General features: G+C 47.7%; 1 protein-coding gene across 1 annotated transcript in view; it reads left to right on the top strand.

The window, feature by feature from the left end:
* The first annotated feature begins 6,496 nt into the window (after nucleotides 1–6,496).
* The window catches only part of LOC119973832 (ETS domain-containing protein Elk-1-like), a 144,992-nt gene continuing 132,928 nt past the window's right edge, over nucleotides 6,497–18,560 (top strand). Inside the window, exon 1 of the mRNA XM_038812297.1 lies at nucleotides 6,497–6,686. The gene's annotated coding sequence lies outside the window, so the exon portion shown is untranslated. The remainder of the gene's footprint in view (nucleotides 6,687–18,560) is intronic.

Raw genomic sequence — 18,560 nt, 5'->3', positions numbered from 1 at the left:
TCACACTCCGGCGCCTGTTCGGGCACACGGAGAATTCAGAATGTCCAATTCACCTAACAAGCACGTCTTTCGGGACTTGTGGGAGGAAACCGGAGCCCCCGGAGGAAACCCACGCAGACACGGGGAGAACGTGCAGACTCCGCACAAAGAGTGATCCAAGCCAGGAATCGAACCTGGGTCTGTGACGCTGTGAAGCAACAGTGCTAACCACTGTGCTACCATGATATGTCAGAACTCAGACCTACTACTGCAGATTTTACTGAACCTGTCACTACAGAGTCATCAGTTCCAGCAGAGACAGATGCTGCAATACTTTCTCAAGAAGTACCACCAACAAGTGAACAGAACTTTGGTGATTTCAAATTCCTGAATGTCGGATATTACCTAAACGAGACAGACATCTTACTTTTTTTTTTGGGACTGTCTTACTGATGTATATAAATATCATAATGGTGCAATGTAATGAATATTGGGTTGGATCTTTTGTTTAAGTGTGTAAAAGAAATGTTGTTGGCACTAAAGGAGTAAAGTGGGAGGGATGTTATGTATTCAGGTAACACTATTTGCTGGTGAAATGTCAAGTGACATTTAGCTTGGCATTTTTACGGGCTTTTGTGGGAGTTCACCATCTTACCCTGTAAAAGCAACATCTCTTAATAAACCCTGCACAATGTTTTCACACACCTAGCGCTTGGGACCTCTACTTCATTTTCTCTTCACAGCAACAACAAATATATAACAGTAATCCTCCATTCCCTTCTCCCTCGCATGTGTGTCAAGTTTCTCCTTGAATACATCTCTACTATTCACTTCAACCTGTGGCAGTGAGTTTCACATTCTGGCCATTCATTGGGTGAAGAACCTGCTTCTGAATTCCCCGCTGGGTTTTTGGCGACTGCCTTACATTGATGGCCTCCAGTTAAATTCTTCCCCACCAGAGGAAACATTCTCTTTGTATGAAAACCTTTCATCATTTTAAAGACTTCTATGAGGTCACCCCTCCACCTTCTTTTTTTAAGAGAGAAAATATCTCAGCCCGTCGACCCTTTCCTGATATGTATATCTGTGCATTTCCAGTATTACCTTGTCTTCACCCTCGCCAATGCCTCAATGTCCTTTTTTAAAATATGGCGATTAGGAAAACATGCGGTAAGTGTAGGCTGACCAAGATTCAATGTAAGTTTAGTATAACTTCCATACTTTTTAATTCTATCCCTCTAGAATTAAACCCCAGTGCTGTACTTGCGTTTTTAATTATTTTTGCTAATCTGTGGTACAACATTTATGAATGAATGTATCTGTACTCGGCGATCCCTTTGTTCCTCTAACCCCTGTTGCGGAGAAAAAACAGACGAAGTCTCTTGGAGTAAAAAAAACGAGTCCTTTCTGACAAGCTATAGCAGGGACTATTGGCATTCCAAATTAGGACGCCAGGGAGCCCCTGCTATAGCTTGTAATAAAGGACTAGTTTTTTTACTCCAAGACCTTTTGTCTGGTTCCTTGTGAGTGGAAGAGTGAAGTACACTAAAGTCGAATAGTTGTGCTTTACTCCACAACACCTCACCTAGACTTGCACTTCCAAGTTCTAATGCACCGCAGAACCTCAAAGTTATCTGTGTTCAATTTAATTTGCCAATTACTTGTTGATGCTCGATCAATGACTCCAGAAGCGGGATTGGATGACAATGGTAGGTGGGGAAACCGAACAGTGCAAAGATACTGTGGAGGGCTTTTATGACGGTGGCTGCGGTCATGTCGGGGCAGGGGATGGTGAATGGGAACCGGGAGTACTCGTCAATCACATTCAGGAAGTACGTGTTGTGGTCGGTGGATGGGAGGGGCCCTTTGAAGTCCATACTGAGGCGTTCAAAGGGATAGGAAGCCTTTACCAGGTGCGCTTTCTCTGACCTGTAGAAGTGCGGCTTGCACTCCGCGCAGACCTGGCAGTCCCTGGTCACAGACCTGACCTCCTCGATGAAGTAGGGCAGGTTGCGGGTCTTGATAAAATGGAAGAATCGAGTGACCCCCGTGTGGCAGAGGTCCTCTTGGAGGGCCCGGAGTCGGTCCACTTGTGCGGTGGCACCACGGGATAAGGCATCAGGAGGCTCGTTTAGCTTCCTGAGACGATACACGATCTCATAGTTGGAAGTGGAGAGATCGATCCTTCACCGTAAGATCTTATCGTTCTTTATCTAGCCCCGCTGTGTATTATCGAACATGAAAGCAACCGACCGTTGGTCAGTGAGGAGCGTGAATCTCCTGCCGGCCAGGTAATGCCTCCAGTGCCGCACAGCTTCTACTATGGCCTGGGCTTCCTTTTCAACGGAGGAATGACGGATTTCTGAAGCATGGAGGGTGCGTGAGAAGAAGGCCACGGGCCAGCCCGCTTCATTGAGGGGGGCCGCCAGAGCTACGTCGGACGCGTCGCTCTCAACTTGAAATGGAAGGGATTCGGCGATTGTGTGCATAGTGGGCTTTGCGATGTCCGCTTTTATGCGGCTGAAGGCCTGGAGGGCCTCTGCCGACAGGGGAAAGACCGTGGATTGGATTAGTGGGCGGGCCTTGTCCGCATAATTGGGGACCCACTGGCCGATATATGAAAAAAATCCCAGGCAGCGTTTCAGGGCCTTGGAGCAGTGTGGGAGGGGAAACTCCATGAGGGGGCACATGCGTTCGGGATCTGGGCCTATAACACCATCATGCATTACGTAGCCGAGGATGGCTAGACGGTCGGTGCTGAACACTCATTTGTCCTTGTTGTAAGTTAGGTTAAGGATTTTTGCGGTATGGAGGAATTTTCAGAGGTTGGTGTCGTGGTCCTGCTGGAAGACCGAGACTCCATTTGTGACACCGAAGGGAACCCTCAGGAAGTGGTAGAGCTGCCCATCTGCTTCGAATGCAGTGTATTTGCGGTCGTCCGGGTGGATGGGGAGCTGGTGGTAGGCGGATTTGAGGTCCACCGTGTATTGTGCAATCTGATTGACCAAATCAGATATATGGGGGAGAGGGTACGCGTCAAGCTGCGTATACCTGTTGATGGTCTGACTATAATCGATGACCATCCTGTGCTTCTCCCCAGTCTTTACAACCACTACTTGAGCTCTCTGGGGGCTGTTGCTAGCCTCGATAATACCTTCCTTCAGTAACCGCTGGACTTCCGACCTGATGAAGGTCCGGTCCTGGGCACTGTACCGTCTGCTCCTGGTGGCAACGGGTTTGCAATCCGGGATGAGGTTCGCAAAAAGGGAAGGCGGGCCAACTTTGAGGGTCGCGAGGCTGCAGACTGTGGGGGGGGGGGGGGGGGGGGGGGGGGTATAGGGCCGCCGAATTTAAAGGCTCTGGAGGCTGCATTGGAAGTCTAACCCTAGGAGCGTGGCAGTGCAGAAGTGAGGAAGGACATAGAGTCGGAAATGTTTTAATTCCCTTCCCTGGACCGTGAGGTTAGCTATGCAGATCCCCTTGGTCTCTACAGAGTGAGACCTGGAGGCCAGGGAGATTTTTTGGTTAACTGGGTGTATGGGAAGAGAACAGCGCCTTACCGTCTTGGGGTGTATGAAGCTCTCTGTGCTCCCGGAGCCGATCAGGCAGGATGTTTTGTATCTGTTGATGAGCACGGTTGTGGTCGCGGTCGAGAGCGTTCGGGGCCGAGACTGGTCCAGGGTGACCGACGCGAGTCGTGGTAAAAATGGAAGATTTTCCTCGGGTGGTGTGTGGTCACCTGAATCGGGGTCCTGAGACTCCAGCCAAGATGGCAGCGCCCAAGGGTCGCACATGGCTGGGAGTGTGCAAGATGGCGGCACCCACGCGTCGCACATGGTCCCTGGGGAACAAGATGACGGCACCCAGGGCCCTGCACGTGGCTCGGGAAAACGAAGATGGCAGCGCCCGCTGCCCGCACGTGGCCCGTGTAGAGAGTTGTGGTGGCGGCCCCGGTTCACCCCCGGAGACGGCGGCAACTGCCCAGGCCTGGCATACTGCCACAAAATGGCCCTTTTTGCCACACCCTTTGCAGATGGAGGAGCCGGCCGGGCAGCGCTGCCGGGGGTGCGAGGCCCCCAGGGGTTGCCTGGTAGCCACGCAGCACAAGTTTGTGGGGGGATGGGGGATGCATCGGGGTCAGCCGCGGCGGAGGATTCCACGCTGCCCAAGGGGCTGCCGCGCGGTCGGGGACGTACGCGCGGGCATTTCGGGAGGCCACGTCCAGGGAGCTAGCAAGGGGCCGTGCCTCCTTGAGGCCTAGTGTCTCTTTCTCTAGCAGCCGCTGGCGGATTTGGGAGGACAGCATACCTGCAACAAATTCATCCCGGATTAAAAGTTCTGTGTGGTCGCTGGCTGAAACTTGCGGGCAGTCACAGTTCCTACCTAGTACCAGAAACGCACGGTAGAATTCATCCAGCGATTCCCCCGGGATTTGTCGCCTCATCGCTAGCAGATGTCGGGCGTAGACCTGGTTTACTGGGCGAATGTAGTGTCCTTTCAACAGAGCCATCGCGGCCTTGAAATCGTCCACATCCTCGATGAGGGTGTAGATCTCTGGGCTCACCCTCGAGTGGAGAACTTGCATCTTCTGGTCCTCCGTGGGTGTAGTAGTGGCCGTCCTGAGGTACCCGTTGAAGCACCCCAGCCAGTGTTTGAAAGTTGCCACTGCGTTTGCCGCGTGGGGGCTGATTTGCAGACTCTCCGGCTCGATTCGGAGCTCCATTCTTTAAAATCTAGTCCAATAAATTGATGCTCGATGAATGACTCCAGAAGCGAGATTGGATGACAATTGAAGGCTTTATTGGACTAGATGTTTCCCCCAGAAGAGCAGGTACAGAATGCAGCAGCTGGGGAGACACAGACTCTTATACTCCGCCTTACTGGGCGGAACCAGCAGGCAGGCTTCACCAATGATCTTGCTGTCTCAGGTACCTCCTACACCAATGGTCTAACATCATCAACCTGGGTACCATAATACCCCTAATACCGACTACCACACTTGTCTATTTTGCAAGTTTATTAACGCCTTCCTGTAATTTCTTGTTGTTCTCCTCAGTGTAGACTATATCTTGTTGGCTGACATTTTGAGATGGTTTGATCTTTGTGTAAAGGAGTGCTTGGCAACTTATGTTCATTTGTGTATTAGGGAAAATAAAACCAGAAGAAAAAAAATGAAAAGTATGGTAAATATCCAGCAGGTACATCAGTTTCTGAAAGAGACAGGTTAATGTTTGAAGTGTTGGTTCTGTCAGAATCGTCCATCATTTTAAACGAAACATTCTCCTACGAGTGACAATATAAATGGATTTGATAATCACCCTGTCGACAATGCTGGTATGACTGCCTAATGCATTCATCTGAAATCCCTCTCTGGCTGTTATAATGGAGGGAGGAGGACTTGCAGCTCAGTGGGAAGTGGCCAGAAGCCCTGGGTTCAACTCCCACCCCAGGATTCGATGGTCATGGAGGGCGGGTTCATAAAAGTGGCCAAACAGGTTGTTAATCAACTTGTACACCCTTCCAATGTGCCTGTGGCAGGCAGTAACGGTGGAACATTAGCCATGCTTGGCAACAGTCTAGGAAAAATCAGCTACAGTAAGACGTGTTTGACTGCCAGACATGGGAAAACCTCTAAATTCTAGTGGAAACTTCAGTTGTGAATGAATGAAGGTTCGTTCAAATCAAAAACGTGGGCACGGGAATTTTAGACGAATGTGCGGTTGGCAGATTCGCATCCCTCTGCATAATTTCAAAGGTCCATTTGTTTCAAAGCAATTTCACTATTTACACAAAAGTGGCACGCTGCCAATACTGGAAATCTGAAACTGAATATGTTCATACAGGGAGTGGTTGGGGTCTGGAATGCAGTGCCAGGGTGGGAGGGGTGTCAGATTCGATCGAAGCATTCAAAAGGAAATTAGACTGTTATCTGACAAGGAAGAACGTGCAGGGTTGGAGAATGAAACTAATGGTGTGTTTGGAGAGCTAGTGCAGACACGACGGGCCGAAAGGTCTCCTTCGGAGCTGCCACAAAGTCACACAGATGGACGGCGTATCCATTAAATATTGAGTTGTGGAGCCCCGTTACAATGTTACAAACAATGTTAATGTTACAAACCAACAGGATCAGGGACTCCCAATTCAGGGCGTATTAAAATGTTGTAACGCGGTTTTAATCTTCTCATAACACGAGATAGAACCCACTTTGTACTGGCTGTCCCCGAATATAACTCACCCCCCAAAAAGTTCTGGGGAGTGGAGTAAAGTTAGATACTCTGGGGGGAGTGGAGTGAAACTGTTACATTTGATCGTGTCCAGTGGAGATGGCGCCTCTTGTGCTGCTTGTGTAATTGCTCTCTAGAAGTCATTGAAGACTTTCTTTTGGGTTGCTGGTAGGAGAAGAGGCGTGTCAGTGAGTCTGAAGTCTCACACACACACACCAGGAATAATAACTGGGGGGGAGGAGGAGTTCCGAGTTGCCTTTTTTTTTGTTAATTGGAGGCCGACCAGTTGAAAGACGACAGACGGGTTGAGCTCACGTCGCTGGGATTTGAGCCCACATGTGTTAGAATCGGCAATTCTTTCCTCGTCCGCTTTTTTTAAAAAGAGAGAGAGAGGCAGGAGGAGAGGGGAGCTGGCGAACTTCTGGCTGTCATGTGCACTTAGGGGGGAGGGAAAGTCTGCACTCGCCACCACCAGCCATCGAGGTAACAAACACACAGTAGCAATTTCTTCTTAACTGTAGCAGATCCACAGTGTTCTTTCCAGACAAGTTTATTTGTGTGTGTGTGTGTGGTTGGGGGAATGAAATATGGTAAATATTGCCAGGATGATATTGATATTCTAGATTGCCATCATTTTGCCTTTGTTTTTATTTCTGGGGAAAAAATAAAGGTGTATCTTTGAGGGGAGGGTGAGGATTGTGTTTGGTGAAAGTTTAAAACAAACAGAACACTTTCGGGGGACTAATGTGCCGCTCACCTCGCTGTCCTCCAAAACTGGCGTTCAATAAAAAAGGCACCGAACTAGAAATGCTTCCGTCTTCAAGCTCTTGTTCCCACCCTTGTTTTCGCCCTTGGCATTTATCCCGGGATTTGTCCAATGTGTGAATGTGTGTAAACAGTGACATCAAAAACATTTGTATTTTATGTCAACACTCCCCAAGGACGAGGAGAGGGACTGAGATAGACAGAGCCGTAAGTGTGAGTGGGACACTTCAACACTGGCTCCCTACCCCTAGCACTTACCCTCGACACTTAGGCTGGGATTTATTTGAAGTGATTTCCCCCCCCCCCCCCCCCCCAAATATCTCGATCTCCCAGACCAAGGGCGGCTGAATAAAGCGGAGACGCTTGTGTGTGTGTGTTTGGGGGGGGCGGGGGACACAGGGCCTCCTTGAGGTGGAGCGCGACCTGCATTTGCCTGGCGCCTTTCGCTCGCGCGCCAGCCGATCCAGCGCTTCCGCCGCGCAGTCGCTGTCCTGGCCCGCAGCCAATTTGCGCACAGCCAGCTCCGCGCCAACATCAGGGGGACAATGACCAGATCGCCCCCTTCCATGGTGTTGGCTGAGGGATGAGCAGGAGCTAACTCTCCTGCTCCTGGTGGATGCCGTGTGGCGGGATCTTTTACATTCTTGTGGGCACGCCGAGGTTTAACATCTTCGAAAGGCAGCATCTCCAACAAAGTGGCACTCCCCTCAGTAACTAAGTGGAGTCGCCATGGTCCGACATGACCATGACCGACTTTACCCTTTGAGGGGGAGAGCGCGAGCGCTGACAGGTGGTGATTTAATCTGAGGATCATCACACCTCGGGTGAGGGGCATGATTGAGAAGGCAGGGCCTTCACGGATTACCTCAGCTAGTATGGGAATTGAACCCGCGCTGTTGGTCTTGCTCTGCATTACGATCCAGCCCCCGACTCCCTCAATACGGGGAATGTGGGAAGAAACATGCTCAGTCCCACCACTTACTGAAACACAGGTGACTTCCAGGGTTGGATTCTGCTGTTATTTCTCCTGTTAATCACATCCTGGGCTGAACTATGTCCATTCTGACAGAGTTTGTTTTTTCTGATGTTAATTATTTCCCGTGACTGGACTGGGCCGTAATATTTTGACATGTGTTAAGTCTAACAGTGTCAGTCAGTCTCGAATTATGTGCTCACGTTCCTGGAGTGAGACTTGAACCCACAGCCTCCCAAGAGGCAAATGGCATAGATGTGTTTACGCCGGAGCTAGGACAGTGCACAAGGAACAAAAGGAATAGAATGATTTCCGGGTTGATTGAAGGAGTGTGTGAGGAAGCTCGTTTGGAGTGTAAACATCAGTATGGACCAGTTGGGTCAAAGGGCCTGTTTTTGCACTGTAAATGTGTAACGCCAGAATATTACTTAAAGTAAACTAACTGGGACTAGGAAGAGAGAGCAACGTTAATCAAGTGTAAGGCCCTTTGGACTAAGGAAAAGAGGCTCTGGTTGCAGACTGACCATCACGTAAAATGGACTTCTGGTAGGTGAGTAGTCAAGGCAAAAACTCTGCAATTGTTTAAGAAACAATTGGCCCTATTCTGATGCATCAGAACGGGTGGAAGTGAGCTGCCTACAATGTCATCAGACAAGCATCTTGAACTTGATGTTAATTATTTCCTACGACTGGACTGGGGCTTAATATTTTGGCATATGTTAAGTCTAAGGGCACCAGTGATTAAATTAAAAAATCGAACTAAAAGATGCCAAAATAAGGCGCAAAGTCTTAACGCCAAAAAGGAACCATACCAATTGAATGTTAATTTTCCCTTACTCCTGTGGCACCTATCGGTAACCAAGGCCTCACATGTTCTGGTGGACACCTGATATTTCCTTTCCTGGGCCATGCAACAGAATAATAATAATAATCGCTTATTGTCACAAGTAGGCTTCAATGACGTTATTGTGAAAAGCCCCTAGTCGCCACATTCCGGCGCCTGTTCAGGGAGGCCGGTACGGGAACTCAATTAGATTCCAGCCTGTAACTCTTTGCCAGATATCTATTATTTAATGTACAGTATACTGTCTGAACTCCTCGATTAGAATCCAATTTGTAACTCATTGCGAGCTGTTTATTATTTAACATGATTTATTGTCTGATTCAGTTGACTAGATTCCAGACTGCAATTAGTTCCAGGTATTCACTATGACTTTGTAGATAGATTGTCTCAACTCCTTGATTAGCTTTCTGCTTCTAGTAAACTCCCAGGTATCTATTATTTAATATATTATCATAGCAGAGCAGGTGGAGGCCATTCAGCCCTTCAAGCCTGCTCTGCCATTCTTTATGATCATGGTTGATTATCCATCTCAATAATCTAATCCCGCTTTCCCCAATATCCTTTGATCCCCTTCGCCTAAGTGCTATATCTAACAGCTTCTTGAAACCATACAATGTTTTGGGCTGAACTATTTCCTGTGGTAATGAATTCCACATGCTCACCACTCTCTGGGTAAGAAATTTCTCCTCCTCTCTGTTCTAAAAGGCCTATCCTGGTTCCTGAGACTGTGCCCCCTGGTTCTGGACAAACAGACCATCGGGAACATCCTTCCAGCATCTACCCTGTCCAGTCCTGTTAGAATTTCATAGATTTCTAGGAGACCCCCCCCCCCATTCTTCTGAACTCCAGCGAATACAATCCTAACTGATTCAATCTCTCCTCGTACGTCCGTCCTGCCATCCCAGGAATCAGTCTGCTAAACCTTCGCTGCACCCACTTCCTGTACCGGCCTCTGCGAACAGGCGGCGGAATGTGGCCACTAGGGGCTTTTCACAGTAACTTCATTGAAGCCTTGTGACAATAAGCGATTATTAAAAAAAACATCCTTCCTCGGAATCAGGAGACCAAAACTGCACACAATGTTCAAGGTGTGGCTTCATCAAGGCCCTGTATAATTGCAGCAAGACATCCCTGCTTCTGTCCTCGAATCCTCTCGCATTGAAGACCAACATACCATTTGCCGCCTTTACTGCCTGCTGGACCTGCATGCTTACCTTCAGTGACTGGTGTACAAGGACACCCAGGTCTCGTTGCACGTTCCTCTCTCCTAATTTATGACCATTTAGATAATAGTTTGCTTTCTTGTTTTTGCTACCAAAGTGGATAACCTCACATTTACCCAAATTATACTGCATCTGCCATTGATTTGCCCACACACTCAACTTGCCCAAGTCACACTGAAGGATCTCTGCATTCTCCTCACAGCTCGCCCTCCCACCCAACTTGGTGTCATCGGCAAATTTGGAGATGTGACATTTTGTTCCCTCATCTAAATCATTAAGATATGTTGTGACTAACTGGGGTCCTAGCACCGATCCCTGCGGTTCACCACTAGTCACTTGCTGACAATTTGAAAAATACCCGTTAATTCCTACTCTTTGTTTCCTGTCTGCCAACCAGTTTTCTATCCATCTCAATACACTACACCCAATCCCATGCATTTTAATTTTACAAGCTAATCTTTTATGCGGGACTTTGGCCTTCTGAAAGTCCAAATACACCACATCCACGGGCTCCCCTTCATCAATTCTACGAGTTACATCCTCAAAGAATTCCAGTAGATTTGTCAAGCATGATTTCCCTTTCATAAATCCATGCTGACTCTGTCCGATTCTGCCACTGTTTTCCAAGTACTCTGCTATAAAATCTTTGACAACGGATTCTAGAATTTTCCCCACTACTGATGTCAGGCTTACTGGTCTATAATTCCCTGCTTTCTCTTCACCTCCCATTTTAAATAGTGGCGTTACATTAGCCACCCTCCAATCTGCAGGAACTGTTCCAGAGTGTATTGAATCCTGGCAGATGGCCACCAATGCATCCAGTATTTCTAAGGTCACCTCCTTCAATACAGCACGGTAGCATAGTGGTTAGCACAATTGCTTCACAGCTCCAGGGACCCAGGTTCGATTCCAGCTTGGGTCACTGTCTGTGCGGAGTCTGCATGTTCTCCCCGTGTGTGCGTGGGTTTCCTCCGGGTGCTCCGCTTTCCTCCACAGTCCAAAGATGTGCAGGTTAGGCAGATTGGCCATGCTAAATTGCCCTTAGTTCCCATAACGGCCTCCCCGAACAGGCGCCGGAATGTGGCGACTAGGGGCTTTTCACAGTAACTTCATTTGAAGCCTACTCGTGACAATAAGCGATTTTCATTTTTCAGTGTCCAAAATTGCCCTTAGTGTTGGGTGGGGTTACTGGGTTATGGGGATAGGGGAGAGGTGTGAGCTTGGGTAGAGTACTCTTTCCAAGAGCTGGTACAGACCCGATGGGCCGAATGGCCTCCTTCTGCACTGTAAATTCTATAATACCCTCGGATGTGGATTATCAGACTCTGGGGATTTATCAGGTTTCAATCCCATCAATTTCCCCAACACAATTTCTCGACTTATATTGATCACCTTCAGTTCTTCTCTCTCACTAAACCTTGCATTCCCCAACATTTCTTGTATTTTATTTGTGTCCTAATTTGTGAAGACAGAACCAAAGTATGTATTTAGTTGCTCAGCCATTTCTTTGGCCCCTATAATAAATTCCCCTGTTTCTGACTGTTAGGGACCTACATTTGTCTTCAACAATCTTTTTCTCTTCACGTATCTATAGAAACATTTACAGTCAATTTTCATGTTCCCTGCATGCTTACTTTTGTACTGTATTTTCCCCTTCTTAATCAATCCCTTGGTCTTTCATTGCTGAATTCTAAACAGCTCCCAATCCTCTGACCTGTTGTTTTTCTTGGCCAATTTATATGCTACTTCCTTGGATCGAATAATATCCCGAATTTCCCTTGTAAGCCATGGATTGACCACCTTTCCCGTTTTACTTTTGTGCCTGACACAAATAAACAATTGTTGCAGTTCCTCCATGCACTCTTTGAATGTTTTCCATTGCCTATCCACTATCATCCCTTGAAGTAACATTCCTCAATCGATCATAGCTAACTCACGCCTCATTTTATTGTAGTTTCCTTTGTTAAGATTCAGTGCCCGAGTCTCAGAATCAACTAATTCACTCTCCATTTTGATGAAAAATTCTGTCATGTTATGGTCGCTCATCCCCAAGGGGTCTCGCGCAACTAGATTGCCAATGATTCCATTCTCATTACACAGTACCCAATCTAGGATAGCCTGTTCTGTAGTTGGTGCCTCAACGTATTGGTCCAGAAAACCACCCCACGTACACTCCAGGAATTCCTCCTCAACTGTCTGAATCTGATTGATTGGATTCTAGCATGTACTTCAGTCCCAGCTACTGGTTATTTTAAAATAAATATTGCAATAGTGTAAATATCAAACCCCTCGATTAGGTTCCAACTGGAACTCACTGGCAGGAATTGGCTATTTTATTATATTGTGGAGGGTTTCTGTGGCTGTCAAGTAGCACCTCTGCTAACCCTTGTCTCAGACTGCTATTGGGTGTCTCTCGGTACACGGTAGCACAAGTGTGGCTTCACAGCGCCAGGGTCCCAGGTTCGATTCCCTGCTGGGTCACTGTCTGTGTGGAGTCTGCATGTTCTCCCCGTGTCTACATGGGTTTTGTCCGGGTGCTCCGGTTTCCTCCCACAGTCCAAAGACGTGCAGGTTAGGTGGATTGGCCATGCTAAATTGCCCTTAGTGTCCAAAAAGGTTAGGAGGGGTTATTGGGTTATGGGGATAGGGTGGAAGTGTGGGCTTAAGTGGTTCGGTGCAGACTCGATGGGCCAAATGGCCTCCTTCTGCACTGTATGTTCTATGTTCTCTTGCACAGTGTTGCAGTACGTTTAAAGGTACTAAATAGGGACAAGACAGGGCTTGTTCATGATATATTTTGGTTTTAAAGTTGGCACGCTTTTCTTGGTTACAGTCCATTTGTTCACTGACTTATAGCCAATTTGCGTGATGTTAGTGTGCGTGTCATTAATGTTTATCCTAGTCACTCAAGTGTGTCACAAATTACTGGCGGATCTAGGCAGTAGAGGATCACAACTGCACCGTGGCTTTCATTTAACACTATCCATCTGTGAATATGGGATATATTGGGAGTGTCTCACCCGGCCAGGATTCCTTGCAGCCAGACTCAAGAATTCTAACAATGTCTGTATTCTGAGAAATCAGTTAATTGCTTTTCATTGCCCTGTATTGCTATGAAAGAAGTAACTTGCATTTATACAGTGTCTTCTAAGTGTGGTCTCTGGTGGGAAACGGGGTGCGATTCTCGCTGGCGGGTGGGCGCGATCCCGATTGCAATTCACTCCACACTTAGACATTTGTTTGGAGTTTGGGATGATTTGCACCGTGAGTGAGTTGTGTGGGACTTAAATACGCAAGGCTGGATTCTCAGAGATCCGGAATCTCAGAATAACCCTGCAGCCCTTCCCACTTCTCAGTGGCAAGATGCACCAATCACCGTATCAGGGCCTCCCCCAATAGCTGGTACCAGTGATCCCTCCTCCACGTTGAGTGACACTCCACTATAGGGTTGCCAGAGACCCTGCCCCCTTCAAGACCCCTTCAGGCCATGCCCCCAGCAGTGCCAACCTGGCAATGCTGTCTGACACCCTGGTAGTGCCAACCTGACACTGCCCTGCCAGACAGTCTTGCCATGCCCCTGACTATCTGGGGGCCGCAATGGCTATAGGCCTCCTGGTGTGGTCACCACATCTGGTTTCAATTTTTGCAGACCAGTAGAGGTTCCTGCCAGCTTCACATTGTGCCGAAGGGTGGGAGAATTACAGGAGCTGGGTGAATTCGGCTTAAAGTGGATTCTGCATATTTAAATGATAATTTAAATGCACTAACCTGGTTCATGTCCAGCAATGGCATGAACCAGATATGTTGCTGGGCGGGGAGAATCTCAAAATTAGACCTGCCCGTCGCAAATCCCGTTGTGGCCCCTGTCGTGAGAGTCTCTGGCCATAACGGGATTTGTGCTTGCAAGACTAGGGCTTGAGAAACGCCACCCCCTCCCACATCTTTCGGGATGAGACATTAAACCGAGCCTCATCGGCTCACATAGGTGGGCGTAAAAGATCCCAGAGAGCCAACATATCAAAGAAGAATGGGGGAGTTCTCCCCATTGTTTTATCCCTCAACCAACAGCACTAGAAATGGATTATTAGGGCAGCATGGTGGCCTAGTGGTTAGCACAACCGCCTCACGGCGCTGAGGTCCCAGGTTCGATCCCGGCTCTGGGTCACTGTCCGTGTGGAGTTTGCACATTCTCCCCGTGTCTGCGTGTGTTTCGCCCCCACAACCCAAAAATGTGCAGAGTAGGTGGATTGGCCACACTAAATTGCCCCTTAATTGGAAAAAATAATTGGGTAATCTAAATTTATAGAAAAAAAAAGAAATGGATTATCTGGTAATTGTCACTTTGCTGTTGGTCCTTGCTACGCACAAATTGGCTGCAATATTTTCTATGTCACAACAGTGACTACATTTCAAAAGTACTTTGCCAGCTCTAAAGCTCATCTTTAGTTTTTGATTGGTACAATATAAATGCAAGTCTTTCTTTCATGTAGGATTGCATTTGACAAAAGATATACAGGCATCTTTTTGTTGCCTTCAACCTACGGTTATTAGTTCTAGACTAGAAGAGTTGGCAACCTAGGTCCATTATTGTGGACCTACGAAAATGCTATGAGGTTAAAAGGAACCTTTGTCATGAAACTGAATGTGGGGTGTCAGCCTCCCACATTGCCAATGATTCAGTGACCAGTCTCAATAACACCTGACTGTAAGTAGAGAGAGAAAAGTGTTGCCTCGAGGTTGCTCCCTTACCTGTATGATATTCGGTGGTTTGCACTGGCCAGAAACCACAAGAGAACTTTCTTTTACTGATCTGTAAATGCTGCATCAAAATGAATCAGGCTGTTAACCCCATTTGAAAAGATGGTTCAAAACTTAAGGCAAGTAATAATGCAAAATAGACTGGTGACTCAGACAAATTATGACACCAACAGCAAACCTCAAAGCCAGTCATGTTCTTATCATAGATTATCATAGAATTTACAGTGCAGAAGGAGGCCATTCGGCCCATCGAGTCTGCACTATTACACATGTTCTGCTCTTCTGCACAACATGACAGCCAGGTCCCATGTTTCTATGAGACTGTTACTGCACAGCCAGAATGTTTAAGTACAAATCATCTTAAACTACATCAAACAACAGCAAACTTCAAATTATATGCTGAATGCAATCGTGTGCCAGCCTGACTCAGTTGGTATCTGTTTTGAGATGAGTCAGGAGTTTGTAGATTTAAATGCTGCTACAGAATTTGAGCATAGCGACCAAGCGGATGCCCCTGCGCACTACTGAGGGAAGGCGGCATTGTTGGAAGTGCTCAGTGAGACACTAAATCGAGAACTAGCTGGGTGCTTTTGGTTTGATACCTTCACAAACATTTCAACTCTCCCTCTTTGGCGCAATAACGGAAAGAGTCGGAAGGATTAGCAGGCCTATTATCAGCCTGTTTGAACCATATCACCAGCACTCTTTGCCATGGCCGGCAAGTCCTGGAGTGGGACTTGAACCTAGGGCTACTGGCTCACAGGCAGGTGGAACTTCCGAGCAAGCCGTAAGATCTCCTTATGGCACCTCCTGTGAGGATTGGAATCCTGTTCCTATTCTAAGAGGGAACAGGAAATTCTCATGGCCAATATTCCTCCCTCAGGAGAATGAGAAGCAGATTGATTGTTGACCCATCTGTCTCATGACTGTGCAATCTTGCTGTGTGTAGGACGACTGTTTGCCTGCGTGACAGTCACTGTAATTCATTTGTATGTGGAAGGTTGGCGAGAGGTGTGTTCAGGATGTTAAAACACCTCTTCAAATATATATATATGTATTTTTTTATCGGATCACTCCGCCCTCTTCAATTGAAGGGAAATATAATTGATTGGGGTGTTTACTGGGTGGCCAATCCACTCTGGTCTGTTTGTCCTACCTGCCCCCCCCCCACAACCCATACAACCTCATTACCTCCACCCAGTAAAGTTACATTTCACCCCTAATGGGTTTATCTGCTTATCTCAGTTTACAATGCTGAATTTATTAATAACCAAAGAGGCACTGCTTCAGAAATCATGCGACCTTCTGGCATCATTCATTTCTGAATATATGAAAAAATAGCAATAGAAGAGGTCATGCAGGACTGCTGAATCTAAGTGAAATGTATTTGGACTCGCAGAGTACAGTATTGAAGCAGACGGTGGAATGTCTTACATAGAATTTACTGTGCAGCATGAGGCCATTCAGCCCATCGTTTTGTCTCCGGCTCCCCGAAAGAGCACCCTACCCAAGCCCACACCTCCACCCCATTCCCATAACCCAGTAACCCCACCCCCCCAACACTAAGGGCAATTTTGGACACTAAGGGGCAATTTAGCGTGGCCAATCCACCTAACCTGCACATCTTTGGACTGTGGGAGGAAACCGGAGCACCCGGAGGAAACCCACGCAGGCACAGGGAGAACATGCAGACTTCTCACAGACAGTGACCCAGCGGGGAATCGAACCTGGGACCCTGGCGCTGTGAAACCACAGTGCTGTCCACTTTAAAGATACACCTGGCTCTGTAACAAGCCACATTTCTGTGTCTGCCTAAAGCAGCATAAAAGGTTGCACTGCAAATTTTCCACATTTTATACTTGATAAAATCAGAAGAATCAGTAGGAGGCCATTCGGCCCATTTATTCCTGTGCTGAAAGAGTTACTAAATTGTATCCACACTTTCCCCCTGCAGCTCCCAGCAGATATGGTTCCAGAAAGAGCTATTTGGATAACAATTAGAGGTGAAAAATAATTATTTCCCCCCCCCCCCCCCCCCCCCCCCCCCCCCCCCCCCCCCCCCCCCCGCCCGCCTGCCCAGATTGCCGCATCCCTTCTGTAACCCTTGCAGGATTAAACATGAAAAATAGAACATAGAACATAGAACAGTACAGCACAGAACAGGCCCTTCGGCCCTCAATGTTGTGCCGAGCCATGATCACCCTACTCAAACCCACGTATCCACCCTATACCCGTAACCCAACAACCCCCTCCCCTTAACCTTACTTTTATTAGGACACTACGGGCAATTTAGCATGGCCAATCCACCTAACCCGCACATCTTTGGACTGTGGGAGGAAACCGGAGAACCCGGAGGAAACCCACGCACACAGGGGGAGGACGTGCAGACTCCACACAGACAGTGACCCAGCCGGGAATCGAACCTGGGACCCTGGAGCTGTGAAGCATTTATGCTAACCACCATGCTACCCTGCTGCCCCCTTTTTGAAAGTCGCTTATTGTCACGAGTAGGCTTCAATGAAGTTACTGTGAAAAGCCCCTAGTCGCCACATTCCACCGCCTGTCCGGGGAGGCTGGTACAGGAATTGAACCGTGCTGCTGGCCTGCCTTGTTCTGCTTTAAAAGCCAGCGATTTAGCCCAGTGTGCTAAACCAGCCCCAAAAACATGAGATGTATTTGGTGTGTATGACTAAGTACCACACTCTGCAGCAACTCTTGAGAATTCAGCAGTCGGGGATGGTGGCAGGTGAAGCCGGGGTCGTTGAGGGTGAAGCTGGGGAAATCTTTTTAAAAAAAAATAAATTCAGAGTACCCAATTCATTTTTTACAATTAAGGGGCAATTTAGTGTGGCCAATCCACCTAGCCAGCACATCTTTGGGTTGTGGGGGCGAAACCCACGCAGACACGAGGAGAATGTGCAAACTCCACACGGACAGTGACCCAGGGCCGGAATCGAACCTGGGACCTCGGCGCTCTGAGGCATCAGGGCTAACCCACTGCGCCACCGTGCTTCCCTCAAGCTGGGGAAATCTTACGGATTGTAATGTATTTAAAAAAAAATACATTTAGAGTACCCAATTCATTCTTTCCAATTAAGGGGCAATTTAGCGTGGCCAATCCACCTACCCTACACATCTTTTGGTTCTGGGGATGAAACGCGTGCAAACACGGGGAGAATGCGCAAACTCCACACGGATAGTGACCCAGAGCCGGCATTCGAACCTGGGACCTCAGCGCCGTGAGACAGCAGTGCTAACCACTGCGCCACCGTGCTGCCCTGTAATGTATTTTTTAGCGTCACCTGTAATGCACCAAGCGAGCCATAGTCTGTGATACACAACAGGAAGGATCAAGTTGTTGAACTGTCTGTCATAGTGGTGACTGTCGATGACTAATTCAGTCTCTGAATTCCAGTGTATCTTATCATTTCCTATTCCCACCCTCTTCGAGGGAAATCTGGGAACAGATTTATGTCATTGATGTTAATTAAGAGCATATATAGTAACCAGATACAGACAGGAGCCTGATCTGTGCATAACCCTGAAGCAATTCTTTGAAAATAATATTGGACAATGCTCTGCTTATGTGTATGCTTAGTTTTGGGTGACGTTTCAGTTCAAGATATCCGGATTGGGGAGTAATATGTTTAATTCTTTTCATAGGAGCACAGGGCTTAGGAGCAGGTGTAGGCCACTCGGCCCTTCGAGCCTGCTATGCTACTCAGTAAGATCATGCCTGATCTGTTTGTGGTCTCAATTGCTCTTTCCTGCCTGCGCTCCCTCCCCCAAAAAAA

The sequence above is a fragment of the Scyliorhinus canicula genome, chromosome 11, assembly GCF_902713615.1.
Source record: "Scyliorhinus canicula chromosome 11, sScyCan1.1, whole genome shotgun sequence".
Classification (NCBI taxonomy): domain Eukaryota; kingdom Metazoa; phylum Chordata; class Chondrichthyes; order Carcharhiniformes; family Scyliorhinidae; genus Scyliorhinus; species Scyliorhinus canicula.
The sequence above is the reverse complement of the archived record's forward strand: the minus strand, read 5'-3'. Positions and strand labels throughout refer to the sequence as shown.